General features: G+C 39.0%; 1 protein-coding gene and 1 pseudogene across 4 annotated transcripts in view; one reads left to right on the top strand and one right to left on the bottom strand.

Annotated features, from left to right (window-relative positions):
• NF1 (neurofibromin 1) overlaps positions 1-13,123 on the bottom strand; it is a 308,789-nt gene that overhangs the window by 271,718 nt on the left and 23,948 nt on the right. The gene's annotated exons all lie outside the window — the stretch shown is intronic.
• On the top strand, positions 2,974-3,475 carry LOC128569541 (60S acidic ribosomal protein P1-like; annotated as a pseudogene).

The raw sequence follows: 13,123 nt of genomic DNA, 5'->3' as shown, positions 1-13,123 counted from the left end.
GGCCTGCTAAACAACAATGACAATTGCAACAAAAAAATAGCCAGGCATTGTGGCGGACACCTGTAGTCCCAGCTACTTGGGAGGCTGAGGCAAGAGAATTGCTTGAGCCCAAGAGTTTGAGATTGCTGTAAACTGTGACGTCATGGCACACTGGCCAGAGTGTGCACGAGGTTGACATAGTGAGATTCCGTCTCTAAAAAAAAAAAGAAAAGAAAAATGAAACTGGGCAGCACCTGTAGTTCAGTGGGTTAGGGTGCTGGCCACATACACCGAGGCTGGCGGGTTTGAACCCTGGCCCAGGCCAGCTAAAACAACAATGACAACTTCAAAAACAACAACAAAAGAACCAGCTGGGCATTGTGGCAGGCATCTATAGTCCCAGCTACTTAGGAGGCTGAGGCAAGAGAATCGCTTAAGCCCAAGAGTTCGAGGTTGCTATGAGCTGTGACACCACAGCACTCTACCCACAGCAACAGCTTGAGACTGTCTCAAAAAAAAAAGAAAGAAAAAGGAAACTGGATATTCAAAGAAAAGACCCACGTTTAGAGGGGCACCAATAATACCTACCCTGTGGTATATGTGATCTTCCAATGATCTCACATTTAGAAACAGACTTTTGGTTATTTCCAGTTTTACTGAAATATAACTGATAAGGCTGGGTACGGTGACTCATGTCTGTAATCCCAGCATTTTGGAAGGCTTAGGTTGGAAGATTGCTTGAGCCCAAGAGTTCAAGATCAGCCTAAGACCCCCAGCTCTATAAAAAAAAGAAAAATAATCCAGGCATGGTAGCATGTGCTATAGTCGCAGCTACTCAGCAGCCTGAGGTGGGAGGACTGCTTAAGCCCAGAAGTGTGAAGTTATGGTGAGCTCTGACAACACCACTGCACTCTTGTCCCGGCAACAGAGACAGTCTCTATAAGAAAGAGAGAAAAAAAGAAAAGAAAAAGAAAGAAGAAAGGAACAAATGAACAAACTATAGTTGACAAAAACTGTATATTTAAGATGTACAATATGATTTGATACTTGTATATATTCTGAAATGATTGCCACAATCAAGTTATTTAACACATAGTTCAACATAGTTACCTTTTGTATGAGAAAGAAAGAGAAATGAGAACGTTTAAGATCTAAGAGTAGATATTCAAAGTGTGAACAGACTGCCAAGAATCACACCAGGTATAGGAAAGTCTGTTAACCGTGAAAGAAAGGGAACCAAGTAAACAAAGTTAAGTGAGAAATGAGAAGAAAACTTCAAAAAGAGGTCATTAACATCCTAAAAAACATCAGAAAAATGTGAAAAGATTCTATTTTAAAAACAGAGAGCGAATGGGCAGCCCCTGTGACCCCATGAGTAGGGCTCTAGCCCCATATCCTGAGGGTGGCAGGTTCAAACCCGGCCCCAACCAAACTGAAATAACAAAAAATAGCCGGGCGTTGTGGAGGGCGCCTGTACTCCCAGCTGCTCGGGAGGCTGAGGCAAGAGAATCGCCTAAGCCCAAGAGCTGGAGGTTGCTGTGAGCTGTGACACCATAGCACTCTACCAAGGGTGACAAAGTGAGACTCTGTTTCTAAAAAAAAAAAAAAAGAGAGAGAGAGAAAGAGCACATGGTGGTGCCCATAGCTCAGTTGGCAAGGGCGCCACCCACATACACCTAGGGTGGCAGGTCTGAACCCAGCCCGGGCCAACTAAACAACTGCAACCAAAACACAGCCAGCATTGTGGCAGGTGCCTGTAGTCCCAGCTACTTGGGAGGCTGAGGCAAGAGAATCGCTTAAGCCCAAGAGTTGGAGGTTGCTGTGAGCTATGATGCCACGGCACTCTACCCAGGGCAACAGCTTGAGACTCTCACAAAAAAAAAAAACAGAGAGTGAGTGAGAATAAAGTACAAAAAGAACATTTGAATGTTAAATCTGACAATAGTTGGGAGGCCCCAAGACCATCAGAAGGTTCAGTGGTTTACTAGGATTCACAGGGCTAGGATAAAGTCACATTCACTGCAATGATTTATTAGAGCAAAATAAAACAAAGCAAAATCAGCAAAAGGAAAAATTAAAAATGGAGCAAGGACCAGAAGAAACATGGTACAAGTTTCTTTTTTTTTCCTTCTATTTTTAGTAGAGATGGGGTCTCCCTTTGCTCAGGCTGATTTCAAACTCCTGACCTTAAGATACCCTCCCCCACTTCAACCTCCCAGAGTGCTGAAATTACATGCCAGGCCAGTACAAGCTTCAAAGAGTCCTCTCCCACTGCAGTAGACAAGACAAGCTAAATTCCATCAGCAACGACTTGTGACAACATGGGAAATACTGTCTACCAGGCAAGTTCATTAGATACTTAGAACTCAGAGTTTTTTACTGGGGGCACTGCCTATCTAGAACATACCAAAATTTCCGATATCCAGAATGAAAGCAGGTGTTCCACATAAATCACATTTATGCACAGTTTTACACATTATCAGGAAATAGTAGGAAACCACCCTACAGTCAATCTTGCAAGCACATCTTTCTAAGGTTAACAGTCTCAGGTCTGCTATGTTAATGTTGGACAGACAAATAAAACATTAAAGAATTAGAAGAGAAAGTTGAGACTCTTTCCAGGAGAAAGAAGACAAGACATAGACTATGAGAGAAAAAAGTGTGGAAAATTATATAATCAATTACAATATGTAGAAAAGGGAAAAAGAATATGGAAAGAAGACATTACCAAAGAAACAAAAAATGTCTCAGTCTTGAAGATCATGAGTCTCCAAACTCAAGAGACCCATTTGATAATCCAGTACATTACTGAACTACAGAATAGCAAAAACAAAATAATCACTATCATCATCCCAATGACTTCCAGAAAAGAAAAAATAAACATATTTCTGACAAAAATTATAAATACAAGAATAGCATTATAGTTAGTGATTATCCCAGTGACAAACTATAAGGCAATGGAAAAAAACTTTCAAAATTCTCAGAAAAAAAATTTTCCTCAGCTGCTTTCAAGGTGCTCGGTTCTTCCGAGGAAGCTAAGGCCACGTTGGGGTGAAGTCCTCACTTCATCCAGCGACTAGCACCGTGCCCGGCAGCGCTATCTCAGTACTCGCTCGCACCATGGCCTCCGTCTCAGAGCTCGCCTGCATTTACTCAGCTCTCATTTTGCATGACGATGAGGTGACTGTCACGGAGGATAAGATAAATGCCCTCATTAAAGCAGCTGGTGTAAATGTTGAACCTTTTGGCCTGGCTTGTTTGCAAAGGCCCTGGCCAATGTCAACATTGGGAGCCTCATCTGCAATGTAGGGGCTGGTGGACCTGCTCCAGCAGCTGGAGCTGCACCAGCAGGAGGTCCTGCCCCCTCCACTGCTGCTGCCCCAGCTGAGGAGAAGAAAGTGGAAGCAAAGAAAGAAGAATCTGAGGAATCTGATGATGACATGGGCTTTGGTCTTTTTGACTACATCTTTTTGTAAGGTGTTCAATAAAAAGTTGAATTCTGCTGTCATGCTTAAAAAAAAGAATTCTCAGAAAAAAATATTTTCATACTAAAATTTAATACCTAGACAAATCATCAAATAATAAAAACGTAAAATAAAGCATTTTGAAGCATGCAAGGTGGCAAAATTTACTTGCTTTGTACTTTTTTTTTAAATTTTTCCAGCAAGCTAGTGGGCAATTTGCTCCAAACTAATGGACTCCACAAAACAGAGAAACCAACACAGGAGAGAAACAATGGGAATTTCCAAAATGATGATGAAAGGAGAACCTAGAATGACAGCAAGCAGTCAACTCTAAACAGGAAAATAGGAGGAAGTATTCAAGGAAAACAACTGCACTGGATAGATTAACAGGTTTGACTTTGTGTAAAAATACTTCTGACAGTGTATTAGTGATGTAAAGAACAACAGGTATATAAAAAATTAAGCAAATGAAAAAAGTGATGCAGTTATTAACTTTAGCAGACACTAAAGGTTATACAAGTAAACTGAATCACAGTACACTACTTGGCTCAGCCTCAAACAATATTGCACACAACTAACTACAGTCCCAGAAGATTAATAGAAATACAAGAAAAATACAATATTTGAAAAGTAATGGCTGATTTTTTTTAGAATTGTTAGACAACAATCCTCATTCTGAGAAGGTCAAATATCCAAAGCAGGATAAATAAAAAGAAATCCATATACCTATAAACATTTTGGTGAAACTACACAGCCACAAAGAACAAAAAAGAAGACCTAAAAAAACAGCCAGAGAGAAAATATAACCTATAAAGTATAGCAACTATGACAAATGAATTCTCAACACCAATGACAGCAGAAAGATAGTGAAATGATGAGAGAAAAATAGCTACCTAGAATTCTACATACTTAACAAAACTATCAATCCAGAATAAGGGAGAAATGATGATGTAGTAGTTTCCTCTTACAATCTCTCCCACCAGTGGAAGCCAAAACCACAAATAGTACCTAACCCTAAATATACATTGTTTTTTCCTATGCATACATAGCTATGAAAAAGTTTACTTTACAAGGCACAGTAAGAGAGGAACAACAGTAATAATAAAATAGAACAATTATACAATATACTAGCATCACAACATATCAAAATCTATGGGATATGGCAAAGCAGTACTAAGAGGGAAGTTTATAGCGAAAAAAAAAAAAATGCCTATATTTAAAAAGTAGAGGGTTCGGGAAGAGATAAAAGAGAAAATTGTTAAATTCCTCAAACACAACAAAACTGAAGACACAAGTTACCAAAACCCGTAGGATACAGCAAAAGCAGTCCTAAGAGGACTGAAAATTTATAACATTAGATGTCTACATTCGAAAAACAGAGAGTGCATCAACAAACTCAAAACCTATCTTATGGAATTCATAAAAGAAGAACAATATAATCCTAAACCCAGCAGAAGAAAAGAAATAACCAAAATTAAATGAGAGATTAATGAAAGTGAAAACAAAAAAATCGTTCAGAAAAATTAACAAAACAAAAAGTTGGCCTTTTTTTTTTTGAGATAAGAGTCTCACTTTGTCACCGTTGGTGGAGTGCTGTGGCATAACAGTTCACAGCAACCTCAAACACTTGGGTTCAAGTGATTCTCTTGCCTCAGACTCATGAGTAGTTGGGACTACAGGCGCCTGCCACAACTATTTTTTATTTTTAGAGACAAGGTCTCGCTCTGGCTCATGCTGGTCTCGAACCTGTGAGCTCATGTAATCCACCCACCTCAGCCTCCCAAGTGCTGGGATTACAGGAATGAGCCACCACGCCCAGCTACAAAAGGTTGGTTTTTTGAAAAAATAAATAGAACAGAAAAACCTTTGGCCAGACTAACTAGAAACAGGAAAGTAAAATCTCTAGTATCCTCAATGAGAAACGATAAAGGTGAAATAACAACAGATGCCACAGAGATATAAGAGATTATCTTATCTCTGAATACTACAAGAAACTCTACGCACAGAAATACAACAATGTGGAGGAAATGCATCAATACTTGCAATCACCACCCTCTCCCTAGACTTAACCAAGAAGAAATAGATCTCCTGAACCGACCAATTTCAAGCACTGAGATCAAAAAACAATAAAAAACCTTCCAACAAAAACAAAAACATCTCCCAACAAAAAAATACCCTGGTCCACATGGCTTCACACCAGAATTCTATCAAACCTTCAAAGAAGAGCTTATACCCATACTGCAGAAATTATTCCAAAAATTTGAGGAAAAAAGACTCTTCCCCAATCCATTCTACAAAACAAACATCACCCTAATACCAAAACCAGGAAAAGACCCAACTAAAAAGGAGAACTTCAGACCAATTTCACTAATGAATATAGATGCAAAAATTCTCAATAAAATCCTAACCAACAGATTACAGCTTTTCATTTAAAAAGTAATGCATCTCGACCAAGTAGGTTTTATCCCAGGGATGCAAGGCTGGTTTGACATAGGCAAGTCCACAAACCTAATTTACCATATCAACAGAAGCAAAAACAAACAACATATGATCCGCTCAATAAATGCAGAAAAAGCATTTGATAAAATTCAGCATCCTTTTCTGATTAGAACACTGAAGAATGTAGGTATAGAAGGCACATTTCTTAAGCTGATCAAAGCTATCTACTACAAACCTACACCTAATACCATACTGAATGGAGTAAAACTGAAAGCGTTCCCCCTTAAAACTGGAATCAGACAAGGTTGTCCTCTATCACCACTACCATACAACATAGTGCTGGAAGTTCTAGCCAATACAATCAGGCAAGAGAAGGAAATAAATGGCATCCAAATGGGCACAGAGGAGGTCAAACTCTCTCTCTTTGCCAACGATATGATCTTATACTGAAAGAACCCAAAGACTCAACCACAAGACTCCTGGAAGTGATCAAAAAATACAGTAATGTCTCAGGATATAAAATCAATGTCCACAAATCAGCAACCTTTGTATATGCCCATAACAGCCAAGATGGGAAGCTAATCAAGGACACATTTCCCTTCACAGTAGCTTCAAAAAAAAAATATAATACCTAGGAATATATCTAACAAAAGAGGTGAAAGGACCTCTACAGAGAAAATAACAAACCCTAAGAAAAGAAACAGCAGAAGATATTAACAAGTGGAAGAACATACCATGCTCGTGGCTGGGAAGAATCAACATTGTTAAAATACTTATACTTCCCAAAGCAATCTAGAGAGTCAATGCAATCCTCATTAAAACACCAACATCATACTTTCAAGATTCAGAAAAAATAATTCATTGTTTTGTATGCAACAACAACAAAAATCCATATAACCAAGGCAATTCTTAGTAATAAAAACAAAGGTGGAGGCATCAGCCTACAGGCTTTAGGCTGTACTACAAGGCCATAGTGATCAAAACAGCATGGTATTGGCACAAAAATAGAGACATAGACATCTGGAACCAAATAGAAAACCATGAGATGAAACTAACATCTCACAGCCACCCAATCTTTGACCAAACAACATACACGGGGGAAAGAACCCCTATTTAATAAATGGTCCTGGAAGAACTGGATAACACATTTAAAAGACTGAAACTGGACCCATACCTTTCTCCACTCACAAAAATTGATTCAAGATGGATAAAAGATCTAAATCTAAGGCATGAAACAATAAAAATGCTCTAAGAAAGTGGGGGGAAAACACTTGAAGTCATCAGCCTAGGGAAAGACTTTATGAAGAAGACTTCAGTGGCAACTGCAACGACAACAAAAACAAACAAATGGGACTTAAACTGAATAGCTTCTGTACAGCTAAGGAAACAACAACCAAAGCAAACAGACAACCATCACAATGGGAAAAGATTTGCGTATTATCAATCGGACAAAACCTCGATAACTAGGATCCACAGAGAACTCAAATTAATCAACAAAAAAGAGCCAACAAATCCCTTCTATCAATGGGCAAGAGAGATAAATAGAACCTTCTTTAAAGAAGACAAATGGCTAACACATGAAAAAATGCTCATCATCCTAAATTATCAGAGAAATGTAAATCAAAACCACCCTGAGATATCACCTAACCCCAGTGAAAATGGCTCACGTCACAAGATCTCAAAGCTGCAGATGCTGGTGATGAGACTGCAAACTAATACAAGCTTTTTGGAAGGATGTATAGAGAATTCTCAAAGAACTCAAACTAGACCTCCCATGTGATTCTGCAATCTCATTACTGGGCATCTACCCAGAAGGAAAAAAAAATCATTTTATCATAAGGACATTTACACTAGACTATTTATCGCAGCTCAATTTAAAACTGCCAAATTAAAGGGCCAAGGAAGGGGAAGGGAGGGGAGAGGTATTGGTGAAGGGAGGGTAATGGGTGGGGCCTCATCTACAGTGCATCTTAGAATAGGTACAGGTGAAACTTACTAAATGCAGAATACAAATGCCTACATACAGTAACTAAGAAAATGCCATGAAGGCTACGTTGAACAGTTTGATGAGAATATTTCAGATTGTATATGAAACCCGCACATTGTACCCCTTGATTGCACCAATGTACACAGCTATGATTTAACAATAAAAATAAATTAAAAAAATAAAAAATAGGGCGGCGCCTGTGGCTCAAGGAGTAGGGCGCCGGTCCCACAGGCTGGAGGTGGTGGGTTCAAACCCAGCCCCGGCCAAAAACCAAAAAATAAAATAAAATAAAATAAAACTGCCAAATTGTGGAAACAACCTAAATGCCCACCAATCCAGGATGGATTAACAAGATGTGGTATATATTTATACCATGAAATACTATTTATTCATCCATTAAAAGAGATGGCGACTTTACATCTTTTGCATTAACCGGATGGAGGTGGAACGAATTCTTCTTAGTAAAGCATCACAAGAATTAAGAAGCAAGAATTCAATGTACTAAATTCTGGTATGAGGACAATTCATGACCTAGTACATGGTAGGGGGTGGAGGAATGGGGAGGAGGGAGTGGGGAGAAGGAAGGAGAAAGGGGGGTGGGAGGTCATGGTGTGTGACACACCTCTTAGGGGCAGGACACAATTATAAGAGGGAATTTACCTAACGAATGCAATCAGTATAACCTGGTTCTTTGTACTCTCAATGAATTCCCAACAATAAAAAGAAAATTATTTAGGGCCATGCCTGTGGTTCAGTGAGTAGGGCGCCAGCCACCATATACTGAGGGTGGCAGGTTTGAACACAGCCCTGGCCAAACTGCAACAAAAAAATAGCCAAGGGCGGTGCTTGTGGCTCAAAGGAGTAGGACAGGGCCCCATATACCAGAGATGGTGGGTTCAAACCCAGCCACGGCCAAAAAATAAAATAGCCGAGCCGAGCCGAGTTGTGGCAGGCGCCTGTAGTCCCAGCTACTCAGGAGGCTGAGGCAAGAGAATCACCTAAGCCCAAGAGATGGAGGTTGCTATGACCTGTGACTCCATGGCACTCCACAGAGGGTGACAAAGTGAGACTCTGTCTCTTAAAAAAAAGAAGAAGAAAAATTATTTAAAACACTAAATAAATGATTTAGTAAATCAAAAAGAAAAAAAGTAGAAAAACTTCAAATTAACAATCTAACGTGTACCTCAAAGAACTAGAACAAACCAAACCCAAAATTAATACAAGGAAAGAAATAATAAAGACCAGAGTAGAAATAAATGTAATTTAATTGGAAGTTAAAAAAATACAGAAAAATCAATGAAACAAAAAGTGGGGGGGTTTTCCTGAAAAGATAATCAACAAACCTGACCTTGACTGGAAAAAAAGAGAGAAGACCAAAATAAATAAAATCAGAAACAGAAAAGGAGACATAACTGAGATCTCAGAAATACATTAAAATCATTAGAGATTATTATGAACTATACACCAACAAACTGAAAAACCTAGAAGAAATGGGTAATTCCTGGATACATAAAACCTACCAAGAATGAACCATGAAAACCCCCCACAAACCAATAATGGGTAATGAGCGTAAACCTGTAATAAAAAATCTCCCATCGGGCAGTGCCTGTGGCTCAGTGGGTAGGGCACCGGCCCCATATACGGAGGGTGGTGGGTTCAAACCCAGCCCTGGCCAAACTGCAACAAAAAAACAGCTGGGCATTGTGACAGGTGCCTGTAGTCCCAGCTACTCAGGAGGCTGAGGCAAGAGAATCGCCTAAGCCCAAGCAAGAGCTGGAGGCTGCTGTGAGCTGTGTGACCATGGCACTCTACCGAGGGCGATAAAGTGAGACTCTGTCTCTACAAAAATTTAAAAAAAAAAAAAAATCTCCCATCAAAGAAAAACCCCAGACCTTATAGTTTCACTGATGAATTCTTCCATTTAAAGAACTAATACCAATCCTACTCAAATGCTTCAAATAAGTTAAGGGATACTTTCAAAGTCATTCTACAAAGCCAGCATTACTCTGAAACTAGACAAAGTCACAACAAAAAAAGAAAACTACAGGCAAATATTACTGAATATAGATGCAAAAATCCTCAACCCAAAGCAACAACAAATTAAAAAGATGGGTGGTGCCTGTGGCTCAGTGAGTAGGGCGCCGGCCCCATATGCCGAGGGTGGTGGGTTCAAACCCAGCCCCGGCCAAACTGCAACAACAAAAAAATAGCCGGGCGTTGTGGCGGGCGCCTGTAGTCCCAGCTACTCGGGAGGCTGAGGCAAGAGAATCACTTAAGCCCAGGAGTTGGAGGTTGCTGTGAGCTGTGTGAGGCCACGGCACTCTACCGAGGGCAGTAAAGTGAGACTCTGTCTCTACAAAAAAAAAAAAAAAAAAAAAGATCATTCACCAGACTTGGTGCCAGTAGCACAGTGGTTACAGCACCAGCCACATACACCAAGACAGGTGGGTTGCAAACCTGGCCCGGGCCTGCCAAACAACAATGACAACTGCAACAAAAAAAATAGTCAGGTGTGGTGGTAGGCGCCTGTAGTCCCAGGTACTTTGCAGGCTGAGGCAAGAGAATTGTGTAAGCCCAAGAGTTTGTGGTTGCTGTAGCTATAATGCCCTGGCACTCTACCAAAGGTGACACAGTAAGACTCTGTCTCAAAAAAAAAAAAAATCATTCACCACAATCAAACGGGATTCATCCTAGTGATGCAAGGATGGTTCAGCATACACAAATCAATAAGCATGATATTCCACCATTAACAGACTCAAGAACAAAAACAAAAACTATATAATTATTTCAATAGATGACAAAAAGCATTCGATAAAATTCAAGATCCCTTCATGATAAAACCCACATTGAAGGAACATACCTCAAAATAGTAAAGGCCATCTATGAAAACCTTTGGCTAACATTGTATTATTTTTTTTGTTTGTTTTGTGTTTTTGTGTATATATATATTTTTTTTTTATTAAATCATAGCTGTGTACATTGATATGACCATGGGGCATCATTCACTAGCTTCACAGACCGTTTGACACACTTTCATCACACTGGTTAACATAGCCTTCCTGGCATTCTCTCAGTTACTGTGCCTTACATTCCACATTTACCAAGTTTCACATATACCCTTGTAAGATGCACCGCTGGTGTAATCCCACCAATCCCCTTCCCTTAAACATGGGAAAATTGAAGGTCTTTTCCTTTAAAGATTGGATCAAACCAAGGAGGCCCATTTTCATTGCTATTACTCAACATATTACTAGAAGTCCTGGCCAGACACATTAAGCAAGAGAAAAAAAATAAAGGGCATCCAAATCAGAGAGGAAGTGAAATTAGCCTTGTTCACAGACAACACAATCTTACATCTAGAAAATCCTAAAGACTTCATCAAAAAACTGACTAAACTAATAAACAAATTCAGTAAAGTTGCAGGAGACAAAGTTAACATGCAAAAATCAGTAACATTTATATATGCCAATAGTTAGCGATCTTAAACAGAAATCCCATTTACAACAGCTACAAAAAATATAAAATACCATGGAATCAATCTAACCAAAGAAGTGAAAGACATACAAGGAAGACCCTAAAACTCTGATGAAAGAAATAGAAGACCTAAAAAAAAAGGAAAGATACTCCATGCTCACAGATTACAGATTTAATACTGTTATAATGACAATACCACCCAAAGCAATTTACAGATTCAATGCAATCTCTATCAAAATACCAATGACATTTTTTGTAGAAAAAGAAAAAAAAAAAATCCTAAAACTTACTGGAACCATTCAAGACCCTGAATAGCCAAAGCAATTCTGAGCAAAAATAACAAAGCTGGAGGCATTGCACTAACTTAAAAAATATGTTACAAATCTATAGAAACCAAAGCAGCATGATAACTGGCATTAAAAAAGACATACAGACCAATAGAACAGAATGAAAACTCCAATATAAATGTGTGCATTTATAACAAATTCATCTTCAACAAAGACACCAAGAACTTACAATGAGCAAACGCCAGTCTTTTCAATAAATGGTGCTGGGAAAACTGGATGATAACTACATGCAGAAGAATAAAACTAGACCTCTATCTCTCACCATACACAAAAACTAAATCAAAGTGGATTAAAAACTTGAATCTAAGGCCTGAAACTATGGAACTACTAGAAGAAAACAATGGGGAAATATACCAAAACATTGGTATAAATGGAAAACAGGTACACAAAAAAAATCATCACTAGCTCAGAGAAGTGCAAATCAAAACCACAAGGCAATATCATCACACCCCAGTTAAAATGGCTTGTATCAAAAAGACAGGTAACGACATGTTGACAGAATGTTGGAAAAGGGGAACTCTCATACACTCTCTCATACACATTGGTAATGTCAATTAGTACCGCTACTATTGAGAACAGTATGGAGGTTGCTCAAAAAGCTAAAAATCAAACTCCCATATGATCCAGCAATCCCACTACTGGGTATATATCCAAAAGAAAGTAAATTAATATATCAAAAAGATATTTGCATTCTCATGTTTACTGCAGCACTATTTACAATAACCAAAATAGGGATCGACTTAAGTGCCCATCAATGGCTGAATGGATAAAGAAAATGTGGCATATATACATAATAGAATTTTATCCAGCCATTAAAAACAAGAATGCCATTCTATCATTAACAGCAACATAGCTAGAACTAGAATCCACTACGTTAAATGAAATAAGCTAAGCACAGAAAAACAAATATTGCAAGTTCTCACTCATATGCAGAAGCTAAAAAAGTGGATCTCATGAAGACAGAGCAGACTGGTGGTTACCAGAGTTCAGGAAGGTGTGGGAGAAAGGAAAAGTAAGGGGGTGGAAGAATATAAAGGTTATTTTTACCAGGGAAATGTACACTTAAAAATGGTTAAGATGATAAATTATGTGTATTTTACCTCAATGAAAAATTTTAAAATGGTTAAGATGGTACATTTTATATTACGTACATTTTACCACAATTGAAAACAAGATTAGTTCATGTAGTCGTGGCCGATGGACTGGAAAAAACAAGATTAAAGGCTCGCTGCCGGTAGCACAGGGGTTACAGCACCAGCCACATACACCTAAATTGGCAGGCTCGAACCCCACCTGGAACAGCTAAACAGCAGTGACAACTGCAATAAAACATAGCCAGGCATTGTGGCAGGCACCTGTAGTCCCAGCTATTTGGGAAGCTGAGGCAAGAGAATCGCTTAAGCCCAAGAGTTGGAGGTTGCTGTGAGCTGTGA

The sequence above is a fragment of the Nycticebus coucang genome, chromosome 18 (assembly GCF_027406575.1).
Source record: "Nycticebus coucang isolate mNycCou1 chromosome 18, mNycCou1.pri, whole genome shotgun sequence".
Lineage (NCBI taxonomy): Eukaryota > Metazoa > Chordata > Mammalia > Primates > Lorisidae > Nycticebus > Nycticebus coucang.
The sequence above is the reverse complement of the archived record's forward strand: the minus strand, read 5'-3'. Positions and strand labels throughout refer to the sequence as shown.